At 36.1% G+C, this 8526-nt stretch overlaps 1 protein-coding gene across 1 annotated transcript in view; it reads right to left on the minus strand.

Moving 5' to 3' along the window:
* The window catches only part of DNER (delta/notch-like EGF repeat containing), a 137813-nt gene that overhangs the window by 125860 nt on the left and 3427 nt on the right, over positions 1-8526 (minus strand). The gene's annotated exons all lie outside the window — the stretch shown is intronic.

An 8526-nucleotide genomic window follows, 5' to 3' on the forward strand; every position in this document is an offset into this window, starting at 1 on the left:
TTGCTGTTGTAACTAATACATGAAGTACAACAAAGTTCCCGAAATCATTAACATTCAGTGACCTTGTCTCAGGATAACAACCCTACTTTCACAGTCAAATTGAATCCTGTTCTTAGCTTACTCAAGAGCACCTTGTTTACAAACACATTTGCTACAGAAGTCTTTGAAATACTGATCATTGATCTATTGCCCCTGCTTCCAGTAGGAAAGAACATTACGAAACTAATCTGTAGACTGCTAGCCTGAATACTTGCCAGACAAAGAAATAGTCTAAATGGTTGATTTATTCAGTTATTTTTAATAAGAAGGCTTTTTTCCTTACAATTTACATATATTCTGATAGGCCACTGACACGTATAAAAGTGCTTTTCACTCAACAATCTTAAAGCCTTCATACACATTCACAAATTAACCTTTTGAACCCCCAGGATTATCTGAATTTATAGAGGAGAAATCCAAGTAAGAAGGTGCTAAGTTTTGCCCAGGATGACTCAGCAAGGCAGTGAGAATTCCAAGCACCAAACCCTGGTATTCCCATTCCTAGTCACAACGTATCACTTTCAGGCCTTTCTATAAAGTTTACAGCTATTTTTTCAGGTTTACAGCAGAATATAATACTAAATAATACAGTATAATTGCTATACTTACTACAGCCTGTATAATTGTAAAACAAACCAAGGCAATCTTGAAAAATAATATAGGGCAACAGTACATACTGTTGAACTCAAAGTTTACATATGTGGCATACAAATCAGCCTTTGAATGCAAGAGTGCTTCTTTATAAGAGATTACACTCAACCAATAGAACAAATTAAAGAGTTTTCTTATCAAGCAAACATTACTTTTCTCAATTTATATCTTGATGTGCATTTCCACTCTTACAAAACTGTTGGAAAATTGCAATAATTGTATTGCAGTTTAACATCTTTTTCCTAATAATACAATTATAATTTTTGTTTTGTGTAGCTTATGTTGATGAGTGACAAGTTTCTCTCCAGCGGACATTTATTTCAGTGTTTATATTATTCCTGTAAAATATAAATTGACAAAACCATACAGAAACAAAAAGCTGAACAAAACTATTCTTTTTTGCTTAAAAAACAGAGAACCAATTAAAGACTGTTAATAAATGATGCTCTACAATGTCAAATGCGCATACTAACCTGCTTTTACCTTCAAATTTTGACTTAAATGCCACTAAGAAATTTTTAATAAAATTAGCCCTACTCTTGCCAAGCACTGTGCTTTCAATTGACACAGATGCACTTTAAATATAGATGCTTTCATTTGGGGATCACCACACCACAGACACCTCTAGGTAGGTTGCTGAGCTCAGTTCACCCATATCAACCAAAAGTTTAAAAAAAAAAAAAAATTGTGGATATTATTGAGGCCTTCCCTCTAATGCAGTTGTCAAAAGAACAGGTAACCTCTCAGCATACATAAAAAATGGGATTTAGCATAGTACAAAACAGACTATATTTAGATTAACCAGCAACCAACAGCTCAAGCTATTCGGCTCAGAAAGGACACTGCAGAACAGAAAAATATTCACTACATGCACAGGGAGGAAAGAGTGGAATAACTCACTTTTGAAAGGGAAAAAAAAAATAACAACAGGGAAAATCAATTAAATTGAAAGTCAGAAAATAAAAAACTAATAAAATTATGTTTTCCATGCAATTAATCTGTGGGATTCAGTGGAACACAAATGTATCACAGCCAAAAGGAGTTACCAGGAATGAGGGACTTGATATTTAACAAGAACAGAGTGAGCTATGAGAGCAAATACCAAAAACCAAAAAACCACCAACCTATGTTTAGAGTGGACACTATTTCCAGGAGACTCATGTCTGCCTATTAAAATGGAGTTTCTTGCATCATCATCTGAGATTTTTGGACTCATGATCCCAAGATCAAGCTGAAATCCTGCTAAATGCCACTTCTGAAATTACTGATCTCAAGCAATACTTCTGAGAAGGGCAGTATGTAGAAGATTCTATGAGAGCCCTCAAAAAGAGGGGAGCATTTCTACCTCTTGTAACACTGAATCAACTCATATAACTTCAGTATTTTAAGCAATATTCTTGTTTATTTGTTTTCCTGACCATATTCTGTTGTTTCTTATTTTGTATTCAAGATACAGCATTCTCCTAGTACATTGGGAACCTGCTCCACTAAAGAGGATTTCTAGAGCTACATATATACAAATGACAACATCAAATTAGGTATCTCAAAGGGAAGTAAAACAATGCTAGTTTTTAAACAGATACCATTATAAAGTAATTCTCTCAGATCAAAGAACATAAACTGCAATGAAATATGACATATGAAAAAGCTGAAGCATCTTAGTATAGCATATCTTCTATTATTGTTACTTTACAATCTTTAATCACAAAAAATTATTAAAACCAACACTTGAAACTTCCACTTATATGATGGAATTTTTCAGAACCAAATAATTTGCACTACATAATGACCTGACTAGTATTTAAAAAGAACTATTTTGAACAGATTTAAAGGGAGTATTTCAAGACATTAAAAGAAAGAATACAAAAATTCACAAAGGTTAGTGTGCAGGTGATGCCCAAATAACAACTACTTATTGAGACAGTTTGGGTTATTACATTATTCCAGTTTTATTCTACAGAAATCTAGAATAAATTTGTTTAGATCCCATGGCAAAAATCACAGCACAATTCTTTATTGACTGCTTTGGAAATTGCTGAATTACAGCTCTCTTGCTCGTATATTTTCACGATATGCTTCAAGGCAAGATGCTAATTTGAAAAGTTTAAATTTCTGACTGGAAATATATTTCTACTACACTTAAAGAAAACAGATGTTATAATAGCTAAAATAAACTATTTTTCACATTCACATATTCTGTGCTAATGTTCCCTATATTTGATACCTCACATTGAAGTTCTGCAGAACTTCACCAGTTCCACTGCAACCATGGAGATCAAAGATCATGAGCTACCTGAACAACACTTCGCTTACAGATCATAAAAACTCACAGAAAACAAATAATATCCATCCTGTGTGACATACAATTATTACCTGAAGAAAAAAAACCTCAACAATGACTATGAAATGTGAGCATACTAATTTGTAACTAAAGGAGCTGTAAACAAAGTGGCTTGAAATTATACTAAAGATTTTTCAGATATCTTATCTAATAGTAATATTGCCATCTCAGAACTCCTACTTGCACTGCACACAAATTTACCGGCTTCCAGGTACAGACTAGACTTGATGTAAAACATATACGTATAATAACATGGAAATAATTTAAATATCCAGCAAAGGGAAGGCAGGAACAGGACAAGAGCAATAGGCAAACACAAAATCTAGGAAAAAAGAAGAAACAAACAGGTATGTGTATATACAGAATCACAGAACGGTTTAGGCTAGAAGGGACCTGAAGGAGTTCTCTGGTCCAACCCCTGCTCAGGCCAAGGCTAGTGCTAGGCCAAGGTGCTCAAGGTCTTTGCCACTCAAGCCCCAAATCTCCAAGGATGGAGATCCCGCAACTGTTCTAAGTGTCTGTTCCGGTGTTTTACCATCAGCATGAGGAATTCTTTTCCTTAGATTGAACTGGAACTTCCCTTACTCTAACATGTGTCACCTCTCATCCTTTCACTGACTGCATCTGAGAAAAGCCTTGCTTCATCTTCTCCGTGACCACCCATCAGGCAGCTGAGAATGGCAATTAGTTCCCCCCCCAGCCTCTTCTTCAAGAAAAACAAACTGAGCTCTTGCAGCCTTTTCTCACACACAGTATATGCATCAATGCAAATATTTAAATTCTGCAATTTGAACGGACTGCAAGAGTTGGCAGAGTTAGTCAGCAGGAAGTGACATGGTGCCTCAGAACTCAAGTTAAACTACATCCAAATAAAAGAAGAAAATTCCAGGGCATCTGCTAACTATACAATTTATTCTTATTAAAAATAAAAGAGCAAATGGTAGTCACATAGAAAATACCTGCATCACAATAACCACATAATCTAAGTATATACCTTTCATTAATGAGTACAGAATGGAAAAAATAGCATCCTAAATATGCTAGAGAGTTCATTATGAATTCAAGGATTATTTAGAGACCTTTCAGAAGGCATGTCAGCACTTAATAGAAAACAGGATCTCATGAAGAATTAATCAGGATACTGACATGAAGACGATTTAGCAGTTAAATTAAAGGATGTCCTTTTACACAGCACTGTCCAGTGCAACCTGAAATAACCTGGCCAATGAAATTTTATACTACTTATCCTGATGTACTGGACCAGTGAGTCAAGAAACAATAATTCTTCTTTGTGCAGCAGTTTGCTAACCCTGGATTTTTGCATTCAGCATTAAACAGCACGTTATCAGAGATCTACTGAGAACACAAATAAAATGAAAGAAAAAGAAACAAAAACCCAACACAATAAAAAAAATAGAAGTGGGGGGCACTGAGCAAAAAACTGAACTCACTGCAGTATAGTCTACAAAAGTTCAAATACCATGATCAAAGAGAAGAATAAATTCACCTGGCATTCAAAAGTACAAAAAAAGGGAGAGAATGAAGAAAAACATAATCAGGCAGAAATTCAAGATGGGAAATTAAAAAAAAAATAAATTCTAAGAACAAACTTTAAAAGATAATTTTCTACCCACTTGTATTAGTTTTTATATCAGTTCCTTCCTTGACTTTTTTAAACTCAGGTTACACCTTTTTAAAATTCCCTTTTAAATAAGCTGCCCACAATTACATTTTAAAAAGACTTTTGGTTATAGGTGGGGAAAGATAGCCATTAGAGGGAATACAACAAATCCTCCCCACGACCAAAGAGATCGTTTTGCTACTAAAACAGTAATTTCAATACTAACTCAAAAATGCTATTACATCAGCAGCTACCACGTCACGCTCAGAAGTAGAACATCCAGTCATTGCTAATCAGACTATGTAGAAGAGAATTGCTGCAAAGTCAGAATGCTGGTTCAGTATGCTTGGACGCTGCTTGTTTTCTAGCTTTGATTACTGACACAATCTACAAAATAACTAAAAGCATATTAAAAAGCACCAAAGTAAAAGAACAAGGGAAAATGATCAACCAAAGGAGAGAAGAAAAAATTAAAAACCAAAACACAAACAAAAACAAGAGAAACAATTAAACAAACAAAGCATGTATGGTAGTATTTTAAAATACATTAATAAATCAATGTGACAGTCTTTTAATGAAATTAACGCTAGCATGGAACCAAATAAACATCATGCAATTTAATGCAATTAACTAAATTAAGATTCTGTATTTTTAAGCAAATGACCAAGTCTATCATGAAATTTTTAATTTCCTATTTAGTATGTCTCTAAAATTCTTTCATAAGGCACTAACACAAATCAATTTTTACATAAAACTTCCCTCATCAAGAAAAACAATTTTATTGGATTCTACACATAATTAGAAATAACAAAGTAGCCACTAGACTAGCTGTGACTAGCTGTTAGAAATAAAGGTTAAAGATTGCTTTTCAAAGTAAAATATAAGTAAAAATTTGGGGAATACAAAGTTTAGGGAACTTTAATATCTGCTACTCCATTCATCAAATTCTCTCAGTGTAAAGTTGAGAGTTGGCCAATTTCAAATTCCTGCAATAAGGCAGTTGAATTCACTATAATTTTTGTACGATTTCCTTGGGAATACATGTGATTTCTTTGCTCAGACTAAGATGCTTCAACACATTAATTCTATTTCTTCTTCACAGAGACTACAAGTATGGTAAAGAGAAGTGGGGAAAAAGAACCACAACCACGAAAAGAAATTGAGTTAAATTAGAGCAATGTCCCACAATGCGAAATCCATAACAAAACAAACCTGAAGTTTGCAAAACAAAGTATATTCAAACCGTAAGCAACATGAGATCTATACACATGCATTATTCATGCCATAGATGTACTAAGAGGACCTATCATTTCTGTTGTTAAATAAATTATGAGTTATTAAAGCAATTATAATACAAGATCATGGAACTGGCTTAAGGCCAAATTAAATACATCACTTGGTGATAGAAAAGCTCTGGACTTTTAGAAGCATCTCATGTGTATGTGATGTCAGTTTTACTCTTTTCCCGTGCCAGCACCAGCATTGTCAAGTACATCAAAACCAGTTACAGTAAAAACTTCAGTAACAAAATTTGTGGGCAGCCTCCAACTTTGACTGTTAGCAACCCTTCTATGTTATCAACTTGACTGTGCCCGGTTGACTTGTAGGCACATTTAGGACATATTTTCTTCATTCTACGTCTCAACACATCTGAGCAGAATCAGCGAAATTTTGCATTCACTACAACAGGTAACATGAAAGTAATTCTATATTTTTAGGGAAGTGAGGTTCCCAAAGAAGTCTAGCTCCATCACAAACTCCAAAAAATGCAAACTTACCTTCCATGATCTGGGTATTTAAGCATAATAATTCCTGTTCTTTTTTCCCCTCTTGGCATTCCCCTCTGCAAGTCCAACTGTTCAATAACAACCTCAGCAGTAAGATGAAAACCCCCTGTTTAGATATATCCCAATGATCCCCTGATTTAGCCCCTAGTTTTTGCATAACCCTTAAGGGATATGAGAAAAAATCCTTCCAGTTATTTATTATCATTGAATTAGAAAACATGACTGTTTTTACCTTTCTTTGTAGAAGTTTAAGCCGTTACACATCTATTAAGCTGTTAGGCATCTGAACAACAGAGCAACACAAGAACTAATGCATTTTTACAATATTTATTTATTTCCTATTCTGATAAAATAAGCAAAACCTCAACTATGGATATATTGTGTTTATATTACCCCTTTAAAAAGCCTGCCTACTCTCTAGTTAATTAAAGTTACATTTCAAAACCATATTAACTTTTCATAGCTAACTGGCATCCATACTTCAACAGCTGACATGATAGCTGGAAGTCGCATTCATTTTTTTATCAGTTTTCCTTGCAAGGGTTGTTACTGGGTATTTTATAAAAAGAAACAACATGTATGACACTGTAAGCCTCCTCTTATTAGTTAATAAAAAGCATAACTGCTATGAAAATATTGCCTATCTCTTTTATTAGAAAAACAATTAAATCCAGTTCCCCAGACACAACACTTCACAGGAGGTATGATGCCAGCAAGCATTACATTTTACTAAATCTTTAAAAGGGTCATTAATCTTTCAGTCATGGATCTCAGACACTTAAGTCTAACAGCAAAAAGCAGAAGCAAACATGCAGCGCTCTCTTTCTCTCATTGTAGTGATAGAAACATAGTAAACTCTTTAAGAGGACAAGAGCTAAAATTAGCCAAAGAAAAATCTATTTAATACACTTTCATCGCTCTGATTTTACAGAATCTCATTAGCGTAAATATTTTCATTGTTACACTGAATCAGCTGAGACATTTCAAGGCAAGTGCAGAACTCCGTGCATAGTGCTCCTACTTTACAATGACTTTTATACTCACCTACACATTAAGTCTTCAGTGAATATATTATCCCTTTCATCTATTCAACAGTATAGTTCAGATACTACGTGACTAAGGGACATTAAAAAAAACTAAAAAGCAGACTAAATTTACTTGAATTCATGTGCTTCTGTGTCAAGTTCACTTAAAACAGAGAGCATTAATAAAGAAATGGTAGCCAATCCATATAGCCTTTTGTACCCTGCTGTCACAGAAAGTAACCCATCATATATATATGCAGGAAACAAACCTCTTTGTCCCTGCACTTGCTTTTCCTTATCTGAAGATACGGAAGATTAGGGATTTGTGAATTTGTGAACATGATAGCAAAGATTTTCATCCTTAACACTAGAGACAAAAAAAACCAACTTAAAATCTTTAGGGGACAATAACTCGATTATATTATTACATTAAATCGCAACATGACCAAGCATGTTAGAAAGGTACTGCTTACTGCCTCTCCCTATTTTAGATCATATCCCTACTCTGAGCATTCCAACCTTTCAGAATTCAAAATCAATACAAGAAGTGCCCGAAACATGGGAGCAAGCACTCCTAACCTATGAAAATGACCACCGGACACACGATTTAATGATCCGTATTCAACGCAATACAGCATCCACTTCCAAGGACCATCCTTTTCACTTTAAAATAAGTCAGTACTAAATAAACGGCGAGGACTGGACGGTCGGGGGTGGCTACAGTACTGAGATGAACCTGGCAGGCACTGGCTGAGCTCAGCCCCATCCTCAGTCACCTCTAACCGAGCCCCTCACACGCCGTCGGTCCGTTTCAGGCCCGGGGGCGACGGCTCTCCCCTCGGCTCGGCAGCCAGCCCGCGGCACGGCTCCAAGCCCGTCCCTCGCAGTACCGGCACCCGCTTTACGCGTCCGGCGGCACGAAGCGCCGCCAGCCCCTCGGAAAGCCCGGGGGAGAGCCGAGGCCGCCGCGCGCAGCCCTGGCTGCCCGCGGCGGCCGTTAACGGCACCAACGGCTGCCGCGCGAGGAGCCGGCGGGAGGGAGCGGCCGCCCGCGGGAAGGGG

This window comes from Haliaeetus leucocephalus, unplaced genomic scaffold (assembly GCF_000737465.1).
Source record: "Haliaeetus leucocephalus isolate CR32 unplaced genomic scaffold, Haliaeetus_leucocephalus-4.0 Scaffold240, whole genome shotgun sequence".
Classification (NCBI taxonomy): Eukaryota; Metazoa; Chordata; class Aves; order Accipitriformes; family Accipitridae; genus Haliaeetus; species Haliaeetus leucocephalus.